At 44.9% G+C, this 24,401-nt stretch overlaps 1 long non-coding RNA gene across 1 annotated transcript in view; it reads right to left on the minus strand.

Annotated features, from left to right (window-relative positions):
- Positions 1-238: 238 nt before the first annotated feature.
- LOC148093463 (uncharacterized) overlaps positions 239-24,401 on the minus strand; it is a 207,162-nt gene continuing 182,999 nt past the window's right edge. Inside the window, exon 3 of the long non-coding RNA XR_015714213.1 lies at positions 239-321. This is a non-coding gene — a long non-coding RNA (uncharacterized LOC148093463). The remainder of the gene's footprint in view (positions 322-24,401) is intronic.

The following is a 24,401-nucleotide window of genomic DNA, read 5'->3' on the forward strand; positions in this document are numbered from 1 at the left end:
AGGATGAGAGACAGATGGGCCATTGAATCCACGGTCCCAGTCAGTAGCCAGTCACACCCCAGAAGCAGAGACATCTGGATGATCTGTCAGTACTTCCAGATTCATAAGGGAGCCCGGATTAAATAAGCTAAATGGTTGATTTCTTAAATAACTAAGGCGGCGATCGTTGCCTGATCTACCTCTATTCATAATAGCCATGCACATAGGCTAATGCCGTAATAAGTGATTTACTTACATAAGCCCAGTCTTTTTCAGTTGGGTGCCATCTTCATTTCACAGCTGATCCTTACAGGGGTTTAGCGACTCGCCTTTCCTCTTCTCCTGCAGGAAAGCAGAGGAGGAAGCTTGTTACCATAGCAAACGCTAGAGCTCCTTGGCCATGAGCTTTAGATTTTTGCTATCTCACTGAATGTACAAGCCCCTTCTTATTTGGTCTCCCATTAAGCAGACTGAAAATGTAAAGCTTAAAAAGGTTTTCAAAAGAATTCTTCATCCCTAGCCAGTTTGGCCCAGTGGTTAGGGCGCTGGCCTGTGGACTAAAGGGTCTTGGGTTTCATTCCTGTCAAGGGCACGCACCTCGGTTGCAGGTTCAATAGATGTGTCTCTCTCACATCGGAGTTTCTCTCTCTCCCTTCCACTCTTTTTGAAAAGCAAGGGAAAAAATATCCTTAGGTGAGGATTAAAAATAATTCTTCATATTTTTCTTCAAAGGTAACCTTAGAACATTCAACGGCAGGAACAACTCCAAGTTACGCAAAAGAGCCAACTTTTGAGGGGAGGTTGCGCCTGTCCCCGACGGGCTTTGACAAGGTACTGGGGGAGCCACATGCCCTCTGAAGAGCCCAGCCTGTGGCCTGAACATCCCTGAAGGTTCCTCCATAGATCGCTCCTCAGAGGGCCTTTGAGAACAGAAATGGCCCATTTGGCAACTCATGGGCTGATAGGCCCGAGAACGTCTTTGAGGCACCCAGGTGAACACTGTTTTCCTGACGGCAAAGCTCAGAGGCACCAAGTCGTGGGCCAAACGACTTTTATTCTACTTGTCTTTGTCCACGGAGCATCCCTCCCCATGGGGCAGACATAAATCAGCCCCCGGTGTAGAGCGTAACAACCACACGCGACAGTGGGAAGAACCCCACCCGGGTCCCTTCCTGCTGCCCTTCCACCCGTGACCTGGAGGATGCAGCGCCCCCAGCGAGAGACACAGCCTAGGCAGGGGGGCGACGCAAGGGAAGGGGGGTGCTGCTCAGTGATCACATGTGCTCACAAGGACAAATACAAATTTATGACCTAAAATTAGGGATTGTAAAAATGTTTTGATTGCCAAAGAAAACAAGGAATGCACAGGTTTCTCGCTCTCATCTTACCTCTAGTTTTGTTTTGCTTCTTGCTGGTGTTCCTATTTTATGTACTTTATCAATCTCTCCCTTCCCCAAGGACGCGTGTGTGTGTGTGTGTGTGTGTGTGTACGTGTGTGTACATTCATAAGGACAATGGACTCTGGCGACAAGAGACAGGGATGGGTGTAGCCAGAGAATGAGAGGCAGATAGAACCATAAAAATCAAGGAAAACAAAGCTTTTGATAGTAAAAACATACACAACTGGGTAACAAATTCCGTTTATTAGCCTTAGGAAGTCTCAAAATTAAGATGGGCCACACTAAATTTGATTGTCAGAAATATTCAGAGGAACCCTCTTTATATCTCAGTTCCTACAATGACAGTCCTGATTCAATTCATTAACTAATAGCTCCACTGGATTGGCCCTCTGCCAACTAATGCCCTCTACCATCTTTGCTTTCTGGTGTCGAATATGAATTCGTGTTCTTCATTTTTTGTGCCTTATTAGACGGACCTTCTGACATTTCACGAGTTCTTATTAGGGTAGAAGTCTGTCGGCCCCCGCTGCAGAAAGGCTGAGTGAGTGAGGCTCAGGATGGTTGGGTTCAACCACGGTGCTCCTGGCCGAGTGGGGGAAGGGAAAAGTGGGCCTGCGAGTTCAGGTGGGAGACAGTGCTGAAATGGGGGCAAATGGAATCACCACAAATTAGCCACCTGGTTCTGTGTTTTTCAGACTTGTTATATGGTCTCTTGTTAAAGAAAAAAGAACACCTCAGGATTTTTAATGTTGAGAAATATTTTATCATTTTACTTAAACAATTACAAAAATAAGTACTGAACATATGTATATAACCTTAAAACTACTCTAAGATCCCCCAAAAAGTGTAAGTTGTAAAACTTTATAAAAATGTATAAATTCAAATTAGTAAAAATAATGTAATGAGATGGATGAGTTTGTTTTTGCTGAAGCTGAATCATCCAGATTGGACTTAATATTAAGAAAGATGCACTTGCCTGTTTAATGCCTCATTTTTGACTTGATTCTTTTGCTTTTGATAAACTATTGAGTCATTGTTATTTTTGTTCAAAAAATACCAACCAATTTCAGCCCTAACCACTTTGGCCCAGTGGTCAGAGAGCTGGCCCAGGGAGCAAAGGATCTCGTGTTCGATTCTGACCGAGGCCACGTACCTCGGGTGCAGGCTCCACGCCCTGCTCAGGTCGGGGCGCGTGTCGGAGGCAACCAACCGATGGGCCTCTCTCACATCGATGTCTCTGTCTCTGTCTCTCTCCTCCCCTTCCACTCTCTCTGAAAAGCAATGAAAAAATATCCTCGGGCAAGGATTAAAAAAGAAAACCACAAAAAGAAACAAAACTAATTTTAGCCATCAATTTATTAGGTTGATGAGCCATTTAAAACTGCCTACCAAAATGCAATACTGGAGGAAAAACCATTCAACTCCATGCAATAAAGCCTTTCTCCTGTTTCGTAGCTGCCCAGGCTGCCTGACGGGCTGCTCCGCGTGCCCGAGCGCGGGACGGGCGCGGGCTCTCACGCTCGCCAGCGGCTTGCCCGTGGCCGTGGCCGTGGCCGCGGCCTCGGTGGGCTGGGACCGCCTGGCTGCCCTTTGCCGACAGTGGCCGATTCTTGGAAACACATACACAGGCAGACATGGAAACCGAGCATCGGCACTCCGTCACAAGGTAATTGTTCAGTGTCCAGAACTGCTTCTAGAGTAACGTGCGAAAGAAAACACAAAGCTAAAATTATCACAAAAATCCAGTGCCTCAGGGAACACATCCATGTTTGCAAAACAACTTCCTAGCTTATTGTTTTGCTTGGGACAACCTGACCTAGCAAATAGGTTTCCTATGTAAGCACTGTTAATAAAATTACTTTTGGGGAGTTAGAAATGTAGTGCAGAGAACTCACTCCTACGGTAGGGCTGGGGAAAGATAAGATTTATAAAGGCACCTGATAATTGAAGGTAAACATTTTTTTTTTTTGTTAAAAAGTACTCCTAATTTATATTTACCTTTCTGCCTTAGATAACAAACTAAAATTTTAATGTAATGACTTTTTAAAAATCATTTTTTATCTTAATATGTCTGCAAACCAACATTGAAAGATTATTTTCAAGTTTACATGTTTATCTGATCAAGCTGCAGGCTGTTCCTTTGTAGCATTTTAGCATCTCTTGGGGGGACACACAAATCTTTCTTCTTTTACACAAAAATGAGAAAAGAACAAAATTAAGCAAAAATCGATGTCACCTTTAAAGAGTTATCCTAAAAACCCCCAAGATTATTTGAGTTCTGTTAGATTGTGACAGTAATTCAAGGGATATTTTTGTCCATGAGGGCGGCCACAATTTTTTTCATTAAGGACCTTATTTGACCTAGTTTTCCATCAATTTCCCGCAGGCAGATGTCCAGCCTGTACATGTCCCCCACACACGCACACCTTCTCTACACCTTGCTGTAACTTAAGTGTCACAGTCTCCCCCAATATCCTTGTTCTGTAACAGAATAGTCAGACTTGGTACCATGGGGTATTGTTTCCTAGCACTAAGTTGAAATAATTCTGGAAACTGAGACCTCAGAGGTTTCAGAGATTTCACCATCTAAGTGCTAGGCTGCATTGTTTAAGGTCACTGACCAGCTTAATGACTCAGAGGATTACTGCAATCTTGGGGAAAACATTCCAGAGCAAGTCATTACTATTTAGAGAAATATCTTATTAAAAATATTCTTAATGTATAATTCTATTTGACTTAAAATAGAATTCTATTTATGACCCATATAAATTTGTGTATTTGTGTGTGTATGTATGTATACGTGTGTGTGTATCTGGATAGGTGATGATTTGCACTCTAGGAGCAATCATTTGGTTACCTTGTAGAAACACATATTCTTTGTTCTACCAAGAGCCCCCCAAAATCTGTTTTTAGAACAGATTCTTGTGGCAGAAGCTTCTAGTTGTCCTCATGCTCACCTTGTTTCCTAGTGACACAATTCTTAGTAGGTACATGACAGCCCTAAACAAAAGCCATGTTACCCAGCCTCCCTTGCAGCTAAGTGTGGTCCTGTGACCAAGTTCTGGTCAATGAGAGAAGTAGGCAAAAATGTCAGAGTCACTTCTGGGGACCGCATTTGAGTTGGCAAACGTATGCTCTTTGCGTTTCTTTTCCATCACGTCATCTTTCCTGCTGCCTGGAAGCAGACAACACCTTGGACCATGAACATGAGATCATACGATACAGGAAACAACCCAGTTTTTGAGAATTTCCTGGAGCAGAGCCACCCTACCGGCCCTGTACTGCTTTCTTCTCCCCTTTTACACAAGATAAATTCACTCATGTTTCTTGAGTTCTTTTAAGTTTCTTTAACTTTGGATTTTTCTGTTACTTGCACACAACCTTTTACAGAATGCGATTTGGTATGGCGCAAACTGCTAAGTTCCCATCTTACAGTACTGATATAGATGAAAGTACGAAGATATATAAAAATACAAAAAAGGAGCATTAAGTTACCCTTCAGCATTAAAGAATGTATAACACATGCACATTAAGGGTGGGTCTTTAGAACAGAGAGGGGAACTGGGTTCCAAATCCACATAGGACAGGGTGAGGGAAGGTCATCTGCTTGCATGAATTCTTGAAGGTCAAATGTCAAGAGTTGTTTACAGCTTAAAATGAGGTAATCCAGACCCATGGCCTCTTGGGAATAAACTTAGCGGTTGAAAGAGAAGACTGATGGAAGGGGCTTTGAGAAGGTATGTGGGCCAGGCTTACACCAGCCCAGCTCCCTTTCCCCGAGGCTGACTCAGCCTGCCCTGCTCCACGCTAACCTCTGACCTCCTGTACAGTCCCCACACGGAGGAAAGCCCTGGGCAACTGCACTCTTGTTCCTTTAATGCCCCAACTGCAAAAATAACCCCCAGCTGCTCTAGGAGTGCTGGAGGGCATGGGGACAAGCCCGACCCCGCACTCAAAGTCCCGAGAGGGAAGGGCAGCCCACTCAAGCAAGCACTGGATGCCTGAAGATTGTCTTCCTTCTCCGAGTGGCAGCTGCTGCAAGAAAGGGGACCCAGAGAGCGCTCGGGCCCACACGCTGCTTGGTAAGCGCATCGGAATTGCAGCAGAGGAGGCAGCCACTCCTGGCAGGAGGGAGCGAGAATGACAGGGACACGGGGAAGGAAGCCTGGGGGAAGCCCCCACCTATGGGGAAGTCAGGGTGACGCTAAACAGGCTCCTGTCTCTCCCACTGTCAACACCAGGAAGGGACAGCTGGTGTGACCTGGGCACAATCACAAGAAACAAATCTGAAACTAAAGAGGCGGGAACCGGAGCCCAGCAATGTCAAATCGATGTGGAAAGCCACAGGGCCTCTGGGGAGGGCAGGGGTGGGGGGAGAGAAGGGACTAAGCAATTGTCTAGACAGGGCTGGGAAAACTTTTCTCTGCCAAGGGCCATTTGGATATTTATAACATCATTTGAGGGCCATACAAAATTATCAACTTAAAAATTCGCTATGAAAAAAGCTCCTAGGTTTATTGAATTTCAAGGCCCACCTGCGGTTGCCTGGGCAGGGCCAGAGCAGACGATTTCTCAGGCCACATACGGCCGGCAGGCTGGGCGCTCCTCACCCCGGGGTAATCTCAGCAAGATTAAAGTTCCTCCCTGTTTCAAGGTAAAGCGAGTTTTTATAGCAGTGGATTCAAGTCCCAGCTTCATCATTTTCTTAATAGGGCTCAGACAGTCCTCTCTGAAGGGATGGCACACTTGTGCTCTGGGACCTCTTTTAATATGGGAGACTCCAGGTTCAGGTCTCTGGACACAGGCTAAGAAGACAAATACTTCCTGTGCAGACCGCCCTTTACATTTCTCAGCCTGACAGTCCCTGCTCACTAATCTGTGCGCTGCTCCTGTGAAAGCGACCAGAGCTTGTCAGCCCGGGGGGCGGAATGGAAACCCGAAACAAGGAGGCGGACACAAGGCCACCCCGCAGAGTCCCCCCAAGCGTCACGCTATCATTGATGAGTAGGACTGGGGGGATGCTAATGATGCAAAATGCCGTTAACCTTGACTCCCCCAGTTTTTAGATCATTTAGTTTGTATATCTAGAGATTTGTTGTTCTTCTTTCTCCCTCCTCTCTCCTCTCTCCCTTTAGTCAGCTCTTGGCTTTTATTTATTTTTTTAAAACATATCTTTATTGATTTCAGAGAGAGAAAAGGAGAAGGAGAGAGAGAGAGAGAAACATCAATGATGAGAGAGTCATTGATTGGCTGCCTAGGCATGTGCCCTGACTGGGAATCGAACCCTGATCGCCTGGATCCTAGGTTGATGCTCAGCTGCTGAGCCACGCCCGGCCGGGCCAGCTCCTGGCTTTTAACCACCACACCACCTGAAAGCATTCTCTAGGAATCTCTCCAACAAACGTGCTGAAGGGACCTTTCATTCAGTGCTATGCACTATTAGATCATTTCCCACTATTGGAGGGATCTCTGCCCACTCCCCACCCCAAACGAAACTCTCAATTTTCTGAAATTAAGTCAAATATTTATTGAGTACATATCAGGGATCATGAGTGTAAAGAGATCAATTAGACACAATGGCTGCCTTCAAGGGGTTCATGTTTATATTCACACACACACACACAGAGTAATTGATTGCAACTCAGGAGATACAATCAAGGCTTAGTTTGTTATTATTTTTCCAAGTGAATGGACAAAAACTGTTGTATTATTTAGATGAAGGAGAAACCTTCAGCCCAAGTTGCAGAGGAAGCTAAGGAACAGATAGAACTGAGAGAGCCTAGTGTTGTGGGCTGAGATTTCCCCCCTCCAAAATCATGTGTTGAAGTCTTAAACCCCAGCACCTCAGAACACAATGTTATTTGGAGATAGGGTCCTTATAGGAGTAATCAAGTTAAAATGAGGTCATTAGTGTGGGCCTTAACCCAAGTGGACTGATACTCTTATGAAAGGGAAATCTGGAGGGAGACACACAGAGAGAGAAGACAGTGTAAAGAGACACAGGGAAAAGACAACTGTCTATAAGCCAAGGAGAGAGGCCTGGACCAGATCCCTCCCTCACACCCCCCAGAAGGAAACTCTGCTGACACCTTGATTTTGGATTTCTAGCCTCCAGAACTGTGAAGCAATAAGTTCCTAGTTGGTTTTTTTAGGCCACCTAGTCTGTGGTCCCTTCTCATAGCAGCTTGAGGAACTAATACAACTTGCAGGACCAGCAAGATCTGAGGAAGCAAAGGGGGGTGAGCAAAGCCTTGCATGCCAGTGAGGCAGCACAGACAAGATAAGTGAATCAGAATGCCAGGTATGACCTGAGAAAATCCACTGACCTGGAGGAAAAGGTACCTGAGGAGGTAGAACATACCTGGTCAGGTAAGGAGGCTTTGGGTCCATGTGTACCGGGCCGTACATTCAGGAGTTTGGAATGTATTCTAAAGGCAGAAGAAACCATTGGTGGCACGCCATCGGGGGCCACATGATAATAGAAGTTGTGTATTAGGAAGATGGATTGAAGAAAGGAGTCTGGAAGAAGGTTGCTCAGTTATGAGTGGTTCTTAAGCTTGGCTGCGAATTAGAATCACCTGGTGTGATAAGCCAACTGGTGGCCCCCCCGGGATACCCATGGCTTAACCCTGGGCCCCGTGAATGTTACCAGATACGGCGAATGAGACTGTGCTGATGTGTGCCTTAGGATCGTGAGATGGGGGATTATTCCGGATGATCCAGGTGGACCCTAAGTGCAATCACAAGCGTCCCTGTGGGAGGGAGGCAGAGGGAAATCTGACTTACAGAAGAGGAAGGACGCACTGTGACAGCTGCAGCAGGAGAAAAGGCCACATAGTGTGACCACCTGAGAAGAAATGGGACAGCTTCTGGAAGATGGAAATGGCAGAGAAACAGATCCTCCCCTAGAGCTTCCAGAGAGAGTGAAATCACCTTAATGTCGGCTCAGTGAAAGTCACTTCGAACTTCTGACACCCAGAAATGTAGAAGAATAAATCTGTGTTCTGTTAAGCCACCAAGCTTATGGTAATTTGTTATAACAGCCACAGAAAATTAATACACCTGGGAAGATTTACCAAAGTTCGATACATGGGCTCCATCCCAGGGCATTCGAACCTGCCCGCAGGTGGGCCTCGGGCGCCTGTAATGTCTCCCAAGTGTGCTGCTGGGTCCGGGGAGAGGTGTGAGCAGCAGCGGAAGGTACCTTGGGGGGCTCCAGCAGTGAAAGCCCGCTGAGAAGTGGAGGGACAGCCTGGCAGTCCGACAGAGATAACGTGACATAATGGGCCTCGGGGCCTCCGAGTCCGCCAGACCCGACCCCCCCCCCCCCCAGCTCCTCCACTGCCTAAAATTCGCATTAAACAAACTGTTTGATTTTGCATAGATTCACCTCACTTATTGAACATGATAATACCTACCTCAGAGAGTGGTGAGGGTCAAATGAAACAGGGAAATTGTCTAATTTAAGTATTTTCACATAACAAATGCTAAAAATTAATACAGGTTTCTAGGCAGAGATGTAAAGAGCTCTGGAATCCCACTTTCCTATAAAAAGGGTTGCCAGGTAAAATACAGGCCTCACGGTTAAATTTTAATTTCAAAATTTATAGTATAACGATGTCCTAAATATTGCACGGGCCATACTTATATTTTAAAACTATCCGTTGTTTGTATCAATTGTCTACTGCTGCTGTAGCAAATTATCACAACCTTAGTGGATTAAAATGTATTACCTTACTGCTCTAGCAGTCACAAGCCCGACACGGGCTGAAGCCAAGGTGTCAGCAGGGCTACACTCATGCTCTAGGGGACAGCCCGTTTTCCTACCTTTCCAGCTCTTGAGGTCACCCGCATTCCGGCCCGTGCGCCCTTCTTCCCCCAGCCTCCTCCTTACTCACGCCGACCCCACCGCATTTGTTAAGGACGCGTTTGATTAGATTGGGTCCAGCTGGAAGGTTCTGGAGACCCTCCCCGTTCTGGGCGCATGCGCTTGATCACACCTGAAAGTCTGCCTTGGACAATAACGCATTCACAGATGTCAGGGATTAGGAGATGGACGTCTGAGGGATGTTGTTCTGCCTACCACACTGTTCATCTAAAATTCAGATTGAACTAGGTGTCCTGTTGCTGTTTGCTAAACCTGGTCACCGTCACCCCACCTATAAAACTTTCTTTGATTAATTGGAAGGGAAAATGCTAATTTTCCCTGCCCCAAGCCTTTTGCTATTCCCTCTTCCCATTCTACGCATCTGCATCTCCCTCCATGCTGTTATATTAGATTCTATGGAAGAGATCTGTAGTTGTTTGTGAAAGAAAGAGAGAGAGAGAAGGGGGAGAAGTAAAGATAAATTCTACTTTTTCCTGACTTTCATTATGAAATGAGATTTAGACTTATGTAATAGAAATTAGTAAGAAAACACAGAAACCATTCTAGGTATTTCAGGCAGGGAAGGAATGCAATACAAGCAACTGATTGCATACAAAACTCCTGGAAGGGCTGGAGGAGAGAAGGTCAGGGAGAGCCACAAGCTTTCGAGTTTGCTGGTAGCTTTGCAGAGCAGGAAGTCTCAGGGCCCACAGGAAACTGCCGGTTGTGATCTCATCTGCTGCACTGAGGTGGGTGACCCCAGAGAAATGCCTGGGAGCCCACACAGCCTGACAGCTGCTGAAACCCACACATCTGCCTAATTCCAACAGCGGAGCCGTAATGCTCCAAACCTCTTGCAAGTGCCTCTGGTTGTCAGTAAGACCTGAGACGCTGCTGGCAAGAGATGCTGAGAAGTGTAGTCTGCAGGCTTCCAGCCCTAACAAGGAGGAGGAAGCACCTAGCAGTCAAGCGGGCCTATGGAGCTAAGGAAAGGAGCCACCCCGAAGGATTGAAGGGAGGAGCTTTTCACAGAAGAAGGCAAAACAATCACCAGTGCTTAGATTCTTAGATATTGTAAAATACCAAAATCCCTAAGTGTTTTGTACCCTTCTGCAACTTTTTCTTTTAAAACAATTCTTTGTTAATTTGCTGTGTTCTCCCATATCTTCTGAGCTTTTCCTAGCCCTAGGATTTCACTAACTACTTACTCGGCCATCAGAATTTTGTTTTTCTGTCTAAGGTGGCAACATGTAAAAAGAGGAGTCTTGGCCCTGCCCGGTTTGGCTCAGTGGTTAGAGCGTCGGCCCACAGACCAAAGGGTCTCGGGTTTGATTCCGGTCAAGGGCAGGTACCTCCATTTCGAGTTCAATCAGGATGAGCAGGAGGCAACCCTCACATCGATGTCTCTCTCTCTCTCTCTCTCTCTCTCTCCTCCCCTCCTCCCTCCTTCTCATTCTCTAAAAAAATCAATGGAAAAAAATATCCTCCTGTGAGAATGAAAATAAAAGAGGAGTCGGTGAATATGTGTTTCCAGGGCTAATGTGTGAGCTGTAAGATATGACTGTTTCATTATCTCTTGCTGTGCCACAAACTACACTCTACAACTTAGTGGTTTAAAACAATAGCTCCCCCTTTTTTTCACAGTTCTATGGGTTTGGAATTCAGGGGGGACTCAGCAGGGCTGTTCTGCTCCCTGTGTTGTCCCCTGGGTTACTCAGCTCCATTCACTCGGTGGCTTGCAGGGCTAGAAAATCTGAACAGGCTTCACACACATCTGGTACCTTGGTGGCCCTCCACCTGGCTCCCCTCTGCCCAGGTGGCCTCCCCACACCTCAGTCTCAGGCAGCCGGTGTCCCTGCATCGTGGCTGGCTTCCCAGAGGGACAAAGTTGAACCTGCCGGTCCTCTAACGGCCTGGGCGTGCAAGTCTCAGAACAGCACTTCTGCCAAATTCTGTTGGTCAAGGGAAGTCCCAAAGCCAGCCCGGGTTCGAGTGCGGGAGAAGCAGCTCTGCCTGCTGGAGGGCAGAGAGCCTGTGCCCACGGAGGGAAGGAAATACTCAGGGCGTCTTTGGACACTGGGTTCTACTCGCCCAGCTGCTACCTCTGATCTCACTCTCTTATTCTACCCTCACAACGGGACACATGCTGTCTTTGACCTTTGATCTTCACGCATTTGTATGCATCAAGGGCTTCTTTACATTTTTTGCTTACGTAGACTATCAATAATAAATGTTTGAGCAAGCATTTCATATATACACACACACATGCAAATGTTATATATGCATGTATAGTATATTCATATACTACTGACAATCTATTTGTTACATATTAGTAAAGTTTAATACCTTTTTATTTTTTAATAAGATAAATATAAACAGAAGGTCGATTGTATATTCCACTGTGATACCACTGATTTATCTTTCCCCCTCGGTTGGTCTCATCACTGCTGTCTTGGATTTTCTTACTAACTCCCTACCCAGCCCCTTCTACCTGCCCACAGGGTGACCCGGAGACCTTGCTCCCCCTTTAATCTTCTTCCTGTTCCTTGAATACATTAAATTATCCAATGGTGCTCGGCCTGGTTCCACGATTTCCAGCTCATATCTAAGAAGCGTGTCATGTACTCAACCACAAGCACTGTGGAAGCGTAAGGCTTATAGTTGTGTAAAGTAGATTTGCTCTTCTTTTCTCAATGTTTAGATCCCCAATAATTGTAGAGATATATACAGGAACTCAGGTAGACCTCATCCCTCTTCAAAAAACAGGGGTCTGGGAATTGAACCCTGATTAGGATTATTTGTGTTCGCACACAGAGTGGAAGATTGAGGCCGACCTAAGCTTAGAGGAGGCAGGTGTGCGCCTTTCCATCTGAGTCCAGAGTTCCAACACAGAGGCCAGCAGATAGGAGGCGCTTAATAAATGTTTGTTATACTAGAAGTTGGCCCCTTATGTTGAATTATCCAAGTGGAAACGTACAATTTGCTTTGCAAGTGTTTTAATCAAGAAATACTGAGACACACAAGAAGGTGCTCTTTATAGTACAAAAATAAGACTCAAATAAATCATCACATAAAATCCCAGACAGAAGGTGAAGCAGAAAAAATACATTGAACATTACACTTATAAGTGCCCTACCCCTTTCCTTATGAGTACAAGTTCGGTTTCTTCTAATTTTCTTTTTTCTTTAATGTGTGGGGTGTGTAGAAAGAGAAGGGGGGCTTGAGGCAGTGAGCAGGGTGGCAGGATCTTCAGTGATCTGCCGTGATCTGCAGCGCACGTCCTGGCCAGGCTGGTCTCCAAACAGGCCTCCGCAGACACGAAGGGGAGAAGGCAGCCAGCTCCCTTTGTAATCAGGCATGAAGCTGCTGTGCGCGTAGCCCTGATGCCCAGGCTGCTGAAGGCTCTGATAGCTCAGGCAGAAGCAAGGGAGAGGCTGATAAGGGGGGCAGGAGCCCAGGGAGGCCTGTGGGCAGCCCTCGCCTCCCTGGGGGCAGCTCTTCTGCTTCTGGCTGCCAGATGTAATGCATAACTCAGGGGCCTGAGTGAAGGCCTGGGGGGGCTCTCCCCTTCTCGGCCTGTCTAATTTAACACGTTTCTGTCTGGCTGCCCTCAGCTTCAAAAGAGAGCCTGAAGTGCTTGCCTACATGACAGGGTCCTATGGAGCTTTCCCTGTCAGTATTTCGAAATAGGCATTGGAAGCAGCTTGTCAGGCAAGCGGAGAAGCAAGAAATATGTGCAGGGGTGTGTGTGGGTGGGGGTTGGAAGGGAACCTGCGCTCTGACTGAATGCCATTTGTTCCCTTCATTTTAGGCTGCTGTTCTTATTGTTTTTAGCAAGACATTTTCCTCCCCCAAATGCAAAAGCTAGAGCTATAGGCCCATCAATCTCTGGCCCTTTATACAAACAAACTCTGGGCTGCACTGTGGCTTGAAGGTGCTGACAGCTTACCTAGTGGCTCCCTTCCAGCCGCAGGCGGGGGAGGATGCCTGCTCTGAGGCAGCGGCTTCTGGGGGTTCTGCCCTTTGGCACAAGATAGTTACCATGATGGAGAATTGGAAAAAAACCAAGATATTGCTAAGCAGATTTCAAGGCTGCCTATCAGTTGTTTACAGGGAAGACATTCCTTTTAGATTTTCCAGGGTCTGTGTTCCCTGGGCCAGGTCCTGTTCCCAAATCTCTGGGCCGCAGCCGCTGATCTGTGAAAGGAGAAGTTTGGGCTGGAGGGTCTCCAATGCCCCCTGCTGCTCTGACTTCCTCTGGTCCCATGACCTCTGAATTATCGAGGATGATGGAAACCAAGAGAGACCTAGAAAATCCAGAAGAATGAAAAATCACCATATCTATATGTGTGTATATATATATACATATATATACACACATACATACATATACATATACATATACATATATATATATATATATATATATATATATATATATATATGTTGTTTTTTTTCACCTTGGTATATCATTCCTTTAATTGGAATGAGAATGTGCTAACTCATGAAGTCACGCAATAGAGATCTGGCTCAGAAGTTTTCCCATTTCTCCATCCTGTCCCCTGAAATTCTACAAATGCCTCTGCTTACCTTTTCAAAGGTAACTGACCCCACACCCAACTTGTCGTTCTAGTTTATCTAGTTAGCACTTTCTCTGATTAGGAAGGAGAGAGGGGTGATGCTTGGTTTAAAAGCCCTTCCTGTAGGGACATTCTACAGTTCACCCCTGTGTCCCTATTTTTTATTTTAATGATTGCACACATATATTTAACAACACAGTTTCACACAGAATGCTAAGAGCACTTTTTTTCACATTTTATGGGACTTGAAACATATGGACTTTCCATTAATATTCATACCACAGCACAGCCAAGTCTACCTCCTAAGTAGAGGCATCGCAATTTGTTTAGAGTTTAAAACCTTAATGACAATAATGAGGGGAGGAAAAAGAGTAAGTTTATTTTCTATAACTGAATGGAAAATAAGTTCACAAAGTAGTAAATAAAATTTCATATGGTCTCTCATGTGTCCTGAAGGAGTTGGAGCTGATTCCCAGGGGTGACTGCTGTGTCCAGATAATCTCCTCTGTAACTTCTGTGACTGTAGAAGTTGTTTCGAAATTCAGCTAAAAATGTTCCTGATCAGTTTTATTTGGGGTTCATGTCAAGAATTTTTTTTCACAGTTCTGTTTTGTTGAGGCCTTGGAAAGGTACATGAATATTTAGAGTATGAAGTAGATCTTTAATAAAAACAACCTCAAAAATGTTAACAATTCTTTTGAAAAATACTAAACAAGAGGCTTTTGATGTTTTTTACTTAAGCAAGATGAGCTAAAATGTTTGTCAATCCACTTTGAATTGAAAAATTACAGATCCTCAGGTGATGTGATACTATATAGAGAAAACTCTAAAGATTTCACCAAAAAAACTATTAGAACTAATTAATTCAGTAAAGTAGAAGGATACAAAATTAATGTTAAGAAATTGGTTGCATTTTTATACACTAATAATGAACTATCAGAAAGGGAAATTAAGAAAACAATCTCATTTAAAATTTCATCAAAATTAATAAAATACCTGGGAATAAATTTAACCAAGGAGGTAAAAGACCTGTACTTGGAAAACTGTAAGACACTGAAGAAAAAAATTGAGGAAGATACAAATAAATGGAAAGCTATACTGTGCTCAGGGATAGGAAGAATTAACATCATTAAAATGTCCATACTACTCAAAGCAATCTACAGAATCAATGCAATCCCTACCAAAATACCAATGGTGTGTTTTACAGACCTAGAAAAAATAATCCTAAAATTTATGTGTAACCACAAAGGACCCCAAATAGCCTCAGCAATCTTGAGAAAGAAGAATGAAGTTGGGGGTATCATGCTACCTGATGTCAAACTACACTACAAGGCTATAATAATCAAAACAGCATGGTAGTGGCATAAATACAGGCATATAGATCAATGAAACAGAACAGAGAGCCCAGAAATACACACATGTTCATATAGTCAACTAATGTATGACACAGGAGGCAAGAATACACAGTGATGCAATAAGGTAAAGACAGTCTCTTTCATAAGTGGTGTTGGGAAAATAAGACAAATATGAAAAAAAAATGAAACTAGACCACTTTCTTAAACCGTACATACACAAGAATGAACTGAAAATGAATTAAAGACTGGAACGTAAGACCTGAAACCATAAATCTCCTAGAAGAAAACACGGGCAGTAAACTCTATAATATTGCTCTTAGCAATATTTTTTTTTAATGTCTTTTTGGGGAAAGAAAGAAAAAGGAAACAAGTGGGACTACATCAAACTAAAAAGTTTCTGCACAGCAGAGAAAAACACCAGCAAAATGAAAAGACAACCTGCTGAATAGAAGGAAATATTTGCCATTGATACATCCAATAAGGGATTAATATCCAAAATATATAAGGAATTCATACAACTTAACAGCAGAAAACAAACAAGCAAACAACACCAAAAAACGATCGGAGTAAAAAATGAGCAGAGGACCCAAACAGAGAGTTTTCTAAAGAGGACATACAGACTTATGAAAAGATGCTCAACATCACTAATCACCAGAGAAATGCAAATTTAAACCACAACGAGATATTGCCTCACCCCTATCATAAACAAATCAACAAACAACAGGTGCTGGTGAAGATTTGGAGAAAAGGGAGCCCTCATACGCTGTTGGGGGCATTGTAAAGTTCACAATCCCACTATGGAAAACAGTGTGGAGGTTTCTCTAAAAATTAAAAATAGAACTACCATTGACTCAGCAATTCCACTTCTGGGTATGCATCTGAAGAACTCCAAAACACTAATTCAAAACGATATATGCACTGCTATTTTCATTGCAGCATTATTTATAATAGGCATGATATGGAAGCAACCTAAGTGTCCATCGGTAGATGAGTGGATAAAGAAGATGTACATATATACAATGGAATACTACTCAGCCATAAAAAGAATGAAATCTTGCCATTTGTGACAGCATGGACGGACCTAGAGGGTATTATGCTAAGTGAAATAAGTCAAGCAAAGAAAGACAAATACCATATGATTTTACTTATATGTGGAATCTAAAAAACCTAGAAAACAATAAATGAACAAACAAAGTTATATATACAGGGAACAAATTGATGATTGCCAGGTGGGAGAGGTTTTGGGAGATTGGATGAAAATGGTAAAGGAATTAAGAAGTACAAATTGGCAGTTATAAAATAAGTATGAGGATGTAAAGTGGAGCATAGAGAATATAATCAATATTATAATGAGGGATCACTCTGTAAGTTATACAAATGCCTAACCACTATGCTGTACACTTGAAACTAATATAATATTGTATGTCAACTGTAATTGAAAAATGTTTTAAATTGTATGCAAAAATTATCATATATAAGTGTTGAATCATTACCTTGTCCTAATGAAATTAATCTAAGGTTATGTCGATTATACCTTAATAAAAATATTATTTTTAAGTTGTGGCTACTATTTTTTAAATTTTTAAAAAATAATCTCCTTTACAATGTTTGTTTTGTGTGTGTGCCCAAAGCATACCATTTCATTCTCTGAAGACGTCTGACCTGACTTGAACTTTGAACTGACATGGCAGAAGCAGTTTCCAGTTCTGTATTTTGCAGAGATTCGTGGGGGAGGTTTTCAGGGAAGTCACATTGAAAAGCCTGAAACACTCAAGGGTATGTATTCCTGTAACTTGGAGACATGGGACTGAAAAAGTCAAATGAGGAGGGGTTGTGCAAACGGGAGATCCTGTTTCAGGGTGTCCCTACCTCTGGCCACATGGTTGATTTTTAGCACAGTTATCTGGTGATATTATTTTGACAAAAACAGGGCAGTGGTTTGAGTTCTTTTAGTGTTACTGGTGGTTAGAAACACCCTTTCCTCCCAGTTAAGTAGCTCTAATGCAACACTTCTTAGCCACAAAAGAGTTCACCCAAATGCCTTAGAGAATGAACACTTCCCTTTGGGTCTTACCTTTCTTCTCTCTCTCACTCCACACACACACACACACACACACACACACACACACACACACACACACACACATATTGGGGAACGTCTCATTAGTGTTTTTCCCAATGGCTCTGGTTTTTTTGGATGTTATCCTCAACTGAATTGCTTCATTTTGTTAAAAATCATTTAATGTTATCACTGAAGAGATCTACTCATAAGAGGCCTCGTCAGGCAGCAGCTTTTAAATCAGATGGGTTTCAAAGGCTTTCCTATGACTCACTTTTCTTATCTGGAAAAAAGGGGATCGTGACAGGACCTCTCTCAAAGGAGACGGAGAGACTGTGATGAGAAACGCCCAGCAAAGCCCTTACTAGGTGTTCAGGGGGTGTCTGATGTGACCAGCCTAGGCCCAGACAGGCCCCTTTCGCGCCCTGGAGCAGGTCTTGCCGGTCGGGAGGCGTAGGTGGGCGGCGGAGATGTGCGTCCTTGGACAGCTGTGAGGGGGTGGGAGGGAGCTCGGTAACCCTGCCTATAGGTAGCCGTCCTTGGGGGAAGCTTCCAGTCTCCCTCAGCTTGTCCTCACTGCAGAAGTGTAAGTTTCTCCTTCCAAAAGAGTTCACCCAAATGATCAGGGAATAGAGAAGTGCCCCAAACTTCCACGCCAATCCCATGCCCCACGAGGGCCCAGTGTGCCAGGGGGAGACAGGCTTCCTCCACCACGTGGATCCAAATAGCTTCATTCAAGCAGCAGACCCAAAACAGCAGGCTTTTCTCTCCATTTTTATGAGGTGGCCACTCTTGGGGAGGAGAGAGACGCGGGATTTAAGATTTGCATGTAGGAATAAAATAAGACTGAGCAGTTTTTGTGGAAGAGCCCTGTACCAGCACCACCTTCCCTGCCCCTTGTCACTGGGGAGGAAGCCATGGGGGCTGCCCCCAGGCACCCTGGCTGCTGTGTATGTGCCGTTGGAAGAGGGGTTTCTCTCTCCCTTGTCCCCTTTCTGCACCCCCCCCCCCCCCCCCCGGCTCAGGCACCTCTGACAGCCTGCCTGCAGCTTCTTCCATGTTGCCCCTGGATCTGCCTTTTCCCTTTTTGTTTTATTTCTGAGGATCTAAAAATGCTCTAGCTAAAGGTTTATTTCATCATGCTCCTATTCTCATGTTTTTGTCAAATAGGGAAAACAAGGAAGTTAGCAGCCCTGTCTCAGGAACTCAGCCAGTGCCAGGCCAGCGTGAGTTAGGATTCCTGAACTCAGAGCCCGCGCTTTGTCTCCGAGATTATCCAGCCTGCGACAAGGGCCAGAATGTGCCTGAGATCCCTGCCAGCTGGGCATGAGTCAACATCTAGCACGCAAGAGGTGGGATCACATCAGGAGTTCACAGAAGGACCAATGAACTAACCTTATCCCCCCTGCCTTCAAATATGCACCCGGGAAAAACAACCCTGAGCCACAGAGGTTAATGCTTAGGGGCCAGACGGCCTGGGCATGCACTTCACCTCCTGCTGGCTGCATGACCACGAGCTCAGGGCTTCACCTCCCTGAGCCTCAGTTCCCTCATCTGTAAAAGGGAGGCAGTAGTTATACAACCGGTCATTGTGGCAGGTGTACTGCCTGGCAATAGTAAATACACTGCTAGTATAGGTTGTCAATCGCCCTGGCATGGAGGGGGAGCAGGGTCTTCAAAATCGCAATTGAGCTCAATATTTAGGTTCATATAAATAAACCCAGCTCATTCTCCTGTCCACGTCTTCGTCCAAGCCCCTCGCCTCCCTGGCCTTCTCCCATTGCCTCTCCTACTGTCCCCTCCCCGGTGTGACTCCCCGGTGTGTCTGCCCAAAGAGATCCCCTGCCCCATCTCCCCTTTGCAGTGCGCATTCTGGCTTTTCATGCACTGCTTTCCTCTCAACTTAACGCCGAACCCCAGGACGATCTCTTCTGAGTCACCCATAAGGGAGGGCACATTGATAGGCCAGGACGCTGGAGGCACGCGAGCACTTGGTGCTTGCTGATGGTGCGAACACCGGGCTAAAAACACCTTTCAGGGAAAGGCCTGACTTCCGCGCAAACCGCCTTGTGACGGCCGCGGAGCCTGGGGAAGGGCCGTGCCCTGCAGCCCCTGAGCTCCGGCCTGCGAGGTCCGGGGAGCGGGCGTGCGCTGCGTGCACAGGCATTCCAATAATAGCTTCTGCCGGGGGAGAGTGCAGCGACTCACGTCCCCAGAGCACGTCCCGGCAGCGGCGTGGGCGGGGACACTGGTCCTGGCAGAGGGGGATTACCTGGGGAGGCCAGGGAAGGGGCGGAGCGGGGCCAGGCAGGGGAGCTGGGGCGCACAGGGCAGCCACTGTTGACTCACACAGGAAAGCGACAGGGCCAGGACCAAATCTGAAAGAAGCAAGTCGCCCGTGTCAGGGAAGCGCTTAGAGAAACAAGCAGCATGGTCAGCTGGTACCAAGTTCAAAAAAGGAGAATTCAGAGCATCTGCCTGCCTTTGTTCTCCTTGAGTTTATCAAGTACTGAGCACAGTGCTGCGCTTCTGCGAAATGAGGTGCAGCCAGCCCCTCGGCACGGGCCCCGCAGCGTCTGCCAAGCCGGCCAGGGCTGTGAGGGCGGCTCCCACTGCCAGCCTCACTACCACCCTCACTGTAATCGCTACAGCTGGCATCTCCTGACAGCCTCACCTGTTGGGGTTTAGGGGTGGCCAGCTTGGGGGGTGGAGGGATACACTGCTCACCAAGAGACCGGGCACCAGCCTGAAACAGAAGAGGCAGAGGCAGATTTTCAAATGTCTACCCGGAGGACAGCATTTTTTTTCTAACACAAAGACATCCTACATGCAAGCTATGGCCCTGTTTACTGAGCACTTACTATGTCTAACTCTGTGTTAAGGATTTGATGCGCATTGTCACAATGAATTCTTACAGCAATCCTGAGAGGCAGATTCTTTTAGTATCCCTGTTTTGTGCACTGAGGAAATGGAAGCACAGAGAGGTAGAGCAATCTGTCTAACACCGCACAGCTGTTTGTATCAGATTTGGAATTTGGACACAGGCCATACTCCCTCCCAGTATGATTCTGTTTAGTCCTAGTTGTTGATGATGATTTAAGCCTTGGATAGTCTGGATGCATTTTTTGTAGTTAGTCTGCGTTCTCAGGGGTGTCTTCGTCAGTCTCTAGGGTGAAGAGAGAATGGCGGAGTGTTGGGGAGTTCTTGGAGAGGTTGGCTCATTATTGTAGGGCCAGGTTGCAAATGAGTCTCTCCAGGGACTAGATAAACCCAGTCTCCAGTTTTACAATGCAGAGATGTCTTCAAGGTCATGGGCCTCATAACCCCTTAAAATGTCACCACACACCTCTGGAGTTAACCTGGAAACTTATCTCAAAATGTAACTCTTGAGGAGAAAGGAGATGTTCTTTGTTATTTCTTATGACTCATGTCCATTGGACACACCAGGCACCTGCCAAGCATTCAAGAGACACTTTCTGACCACCATTGTACCAGCTGCCCCCACCTGGATAGCTTTGTCCTGAGTTTTCCTCTATTCCTAGGCTATCTTTGACATAGTGACCCATTTCACCTCTTTCTGCCCAGAAGTGGCTGTTCCTATGGGATGGGGACTGGGGACGGGGCAGGAGCACTGGATATCCATAGCAATGAGAGCAATCCCTAAACATCAGGCACTTCCCACTTGTTCAAAGTCCTTGAACAGACTTTGCAAGAAACTTAACAAAGCAGCTACCCCTGGGTTAACACCTGGTATGAGGCTGCACTGCCTGAAGGATAACTTAAACCACTTCAAAGCCACTGGAGATACAGGTTTGGAACAGAAAGGCCATGTCCCTCTATCCATTCTAGCATATTTCCTTCAGTCAAGCAGTAAGCCCAATGGACCAGCAGAACTCCAGAGTCATCCTGAGCGAGCACAGGGCTGCGGTTTGTCATGGCTCCATTCGAACCCTCCCATTAGTCGGCCTAATGTTGGCATATCTAATAAATCAAGTAGAGGCTGTTTGCCTCCCAAAAGATGGATTTGCCTTGATTCTCTGTGCCACATGCAATTGAGCAGTAATTTATACATTGCCTGGAAACCAGTAGCACAAACACTGTTAAGTAAATGTTCAATTGAAGCCAAATTCCCCCTACTGTTCATGAAAGGAACTTGGATGCTCACTCTCAAGTGTCAATCATCTTGAATCATGCTGCTGTCAAATTTAGCTAATGTTTTTCCAAAGTAGCATCTCCCATTAAGTTAAATGATGCCTTCAGGCACATTATTCCTTTAAAATGTTGCACTGTATTTGAATAGAAAATAAATGTGAAAAAAATGTAACTCTGTACGGTTGGTTATATATCTGGGGTTAAGTGTTTGTATTTCGTTACTATTTTTAATCAAGAGTTTTCAAATAATTACAGCATAAAGGAAACCACCGTAAAAATTTTAACCAGAAACTTACTCACCATAATGGATAATTACCAAAGAATAAGTAAACAGCATGTAGGAATAGGAAAGAAAGAAGAGTGACTGTTAAAAGTTGCCAGCTTCGCAGACAGAATCTCTTCCCCGTAGCTCCCCTCTTCCCTCTCAACGCCCTTTCCCACCTCAGCCAGGAGCTGAGCAGCTGAGCTGCCTTCTGCACCTCCCTCCCTCCGTTTCTCACTACCGAAACCTGCCCAGTGGGGAAGGGCTGAAACTCATTTCCATTACGGTTTAAGTGACTGATAACTTAAGTGTGACAAGTTTTTCGATTATTCATTTATTTTAACATACTAAATAATGCTTTAGTCCAAAGAAAGAAGCTATAATGAGAATTTTAGGAGCCAGACAATGGGGAGCAATGACTTGTCAGCGAGGGTGGTGGCCTTGGTGGAATGTTTTACTGACCCAAGTGAGACCTTAATAGCATAGAAGTTTTGGAGCTATTAATGACGATATATCAATGAATGTGGGCTAAAATGAAATATTTGACAAGTATATTGTTTAAAAACAATAGTTGTGTTCCAGGAATTTAAGTACCCTCACCAAATGGAGTCAATAGGACACAAGATTTTTGCTTTTGTAAAAATCAGCAAGAGTGAATATTGAGATCACACACACACACACACACACACACACACACACACATTTAGATTTTTTATTATTATATTTTTAAATCCTTACCCAAGGATATTTTTTCCATTGCTTTTCAGAGAGAGTGGGAAGGAGGGAGGGAGGGGGAGAGAGACAGAGGAGAGAGAGAGAAACACTGATGTGAGAGAGACATGTCCACTGGTTGTCTCCCGCACTCGCCCTAACCAGGCGGGGGATGGAACCTGCAACCCAGGTGTATGTTCTTGACCTGGAATCAAACCCTCGACCCTTCAGTGGACAGGCCAACACTCTAACCACTGAGCCACACCGGCCAGGGCTTAAAGAGCTTATCATAGTCTTACGTGAAAGAAGCGGAAGAGGAGTGAGGCAGAGAAAGAGCCCTGAGGTTCTTGGAGGAGCTGGGAACTATAGGACCATGAAACCAAGGTTGTAAAACTAGGTAACTAGCAGGTCACTGGTGGCCTTTATTGAATAAAATTGTAGAAACCATTGTTCTCATGATAAATATCTCAAGCCTCTGGATAATCTGGCCCCTGCCTACCTCTCATCTCTCTCTATTACCTTCCACCCTCATCCCAGCTCTTGGTGCTTCAGCCAAGAGTCTTTGCACTTGCATTTTCCAAGCCTGAAGCACTCTTACATTCTCCAAATGCTCTAGTTAACTCTTGGTAACCCTGCAGATCTCAGCTCAATGGTCATATCCTCTGAGAAGCCCCTCCGACTCCTCAGAAAGACAAGGTTCCCTACTGTCACAACTCCTATACCTTCTCTTCAAAACCACTTTTCCTAGTTTATATTTATATGTTCATGTGACAACTGATTTATGTCTGTCTCCCCTACTGCTCTCTAAACTCCGTAAAAATGAGACCACATCTCATTGGTTTACCTTTGTGACCCCAGTGCCAAGTACAGTGTTTGGCAAATAATATGTGCTCAATACTTGTTAATTAATTATGCGAATGAGTGAATCAATAACTTTTCTCATCATTTGCTACAAACTAAATGTTTATGGCCCCCCCAAATTCATATGTTGAAGCCTAATCCCCATTGTGATGCTATTTGGAAGGAAGGCCTTTGGGAGAAGATTAGGTCGTGAAGGTGGAACTTTTGTGAATGGGATTAGTGTCCTTAAAAGAAGGGATCTCTCTCCACCACCTGAGGATACAGCAAGAAAAGGCATCCATCTGCAAACCAGGAAAAGAGCCCTCATCAGACACCAAATTGGCTGGCACCCTGATCTTGAACTTCCCAGCCTCCAGAACTGTGAAAAATAAACTGGTGTTCTTTAAGCCATCAGCCTACGGTATTCTGTTACAGCAGCCTGAACTAGGAGACCAAAGCAGCTCAGGACAATCAAAAAGCAGTGAACCTTAAGCAAGTGATTTAATTTCTCCAAACCTCTATTTCCTTATCTCTGATGTGGCGTTAACAACAGCATCTACTTATGAGGATAGTTTTGAGGATTAAATGACATCATACATGCAAGTAATTTAGCACATATCTAGCACATAAAACACTCAATAAACATATTTTATTATCACCATTAAAACTTACCTCTTTGCACCAGCTTTCTATAAACTAATGGTTTTGAAGGGTCCTTTAGCTTTAACCATACTATGACTCCTACCTAATCCTAAAAAAAAAGTTCTTTGTGTTCTGGTTTGTCAACCTGGTGACATTAACAATCAATATATTAACTTTTGCCCAGTTAAAAAAATTCTATAGGAAACAGCAATGATTCATCAACTTGTAATTGCAACGGTAAGCACCTTATTCATCAATATGCATAAATTTAGGGCATGGCCATAATTATTTTATGAACTTGTTTTTAATATACCAAAAGTCTTCATTCTTGCCCTAGCCGGCGTGGCTCAGTTGGCTGAGCATTGTCCTGGGCACCAAAAGGTCGCCAGTTCAATTCCTAGTCAGGGCACATGCCCAGGTTGTGTGTTCGATCCCTGGTCAGGGTGCACATGGGAGGCAACCAATCAATGTTTCCCTCTCTCTCGTCCTCTGTTTCTCTCAATCTCACTCCCCCCCCTTCCTCTTTCTCCAAAATCAATTAAAAATATATTTTA

The sequence above is a fragment of the Miniopterus natalensis genome, chromosome 3, assembly GCF_054644295.1.
Source record: "Miniopterus natalensis isolate mMinNat1 chromosome 3, mMinNat1.hap1, whole genome shotgun sequence".
Lineage (NCBI taxonomy): Eukaryota > Metazoa > Chordata > Mammalia > Chiroptera > Miniopteridae > Miniopterus > Miniopterus natalensis.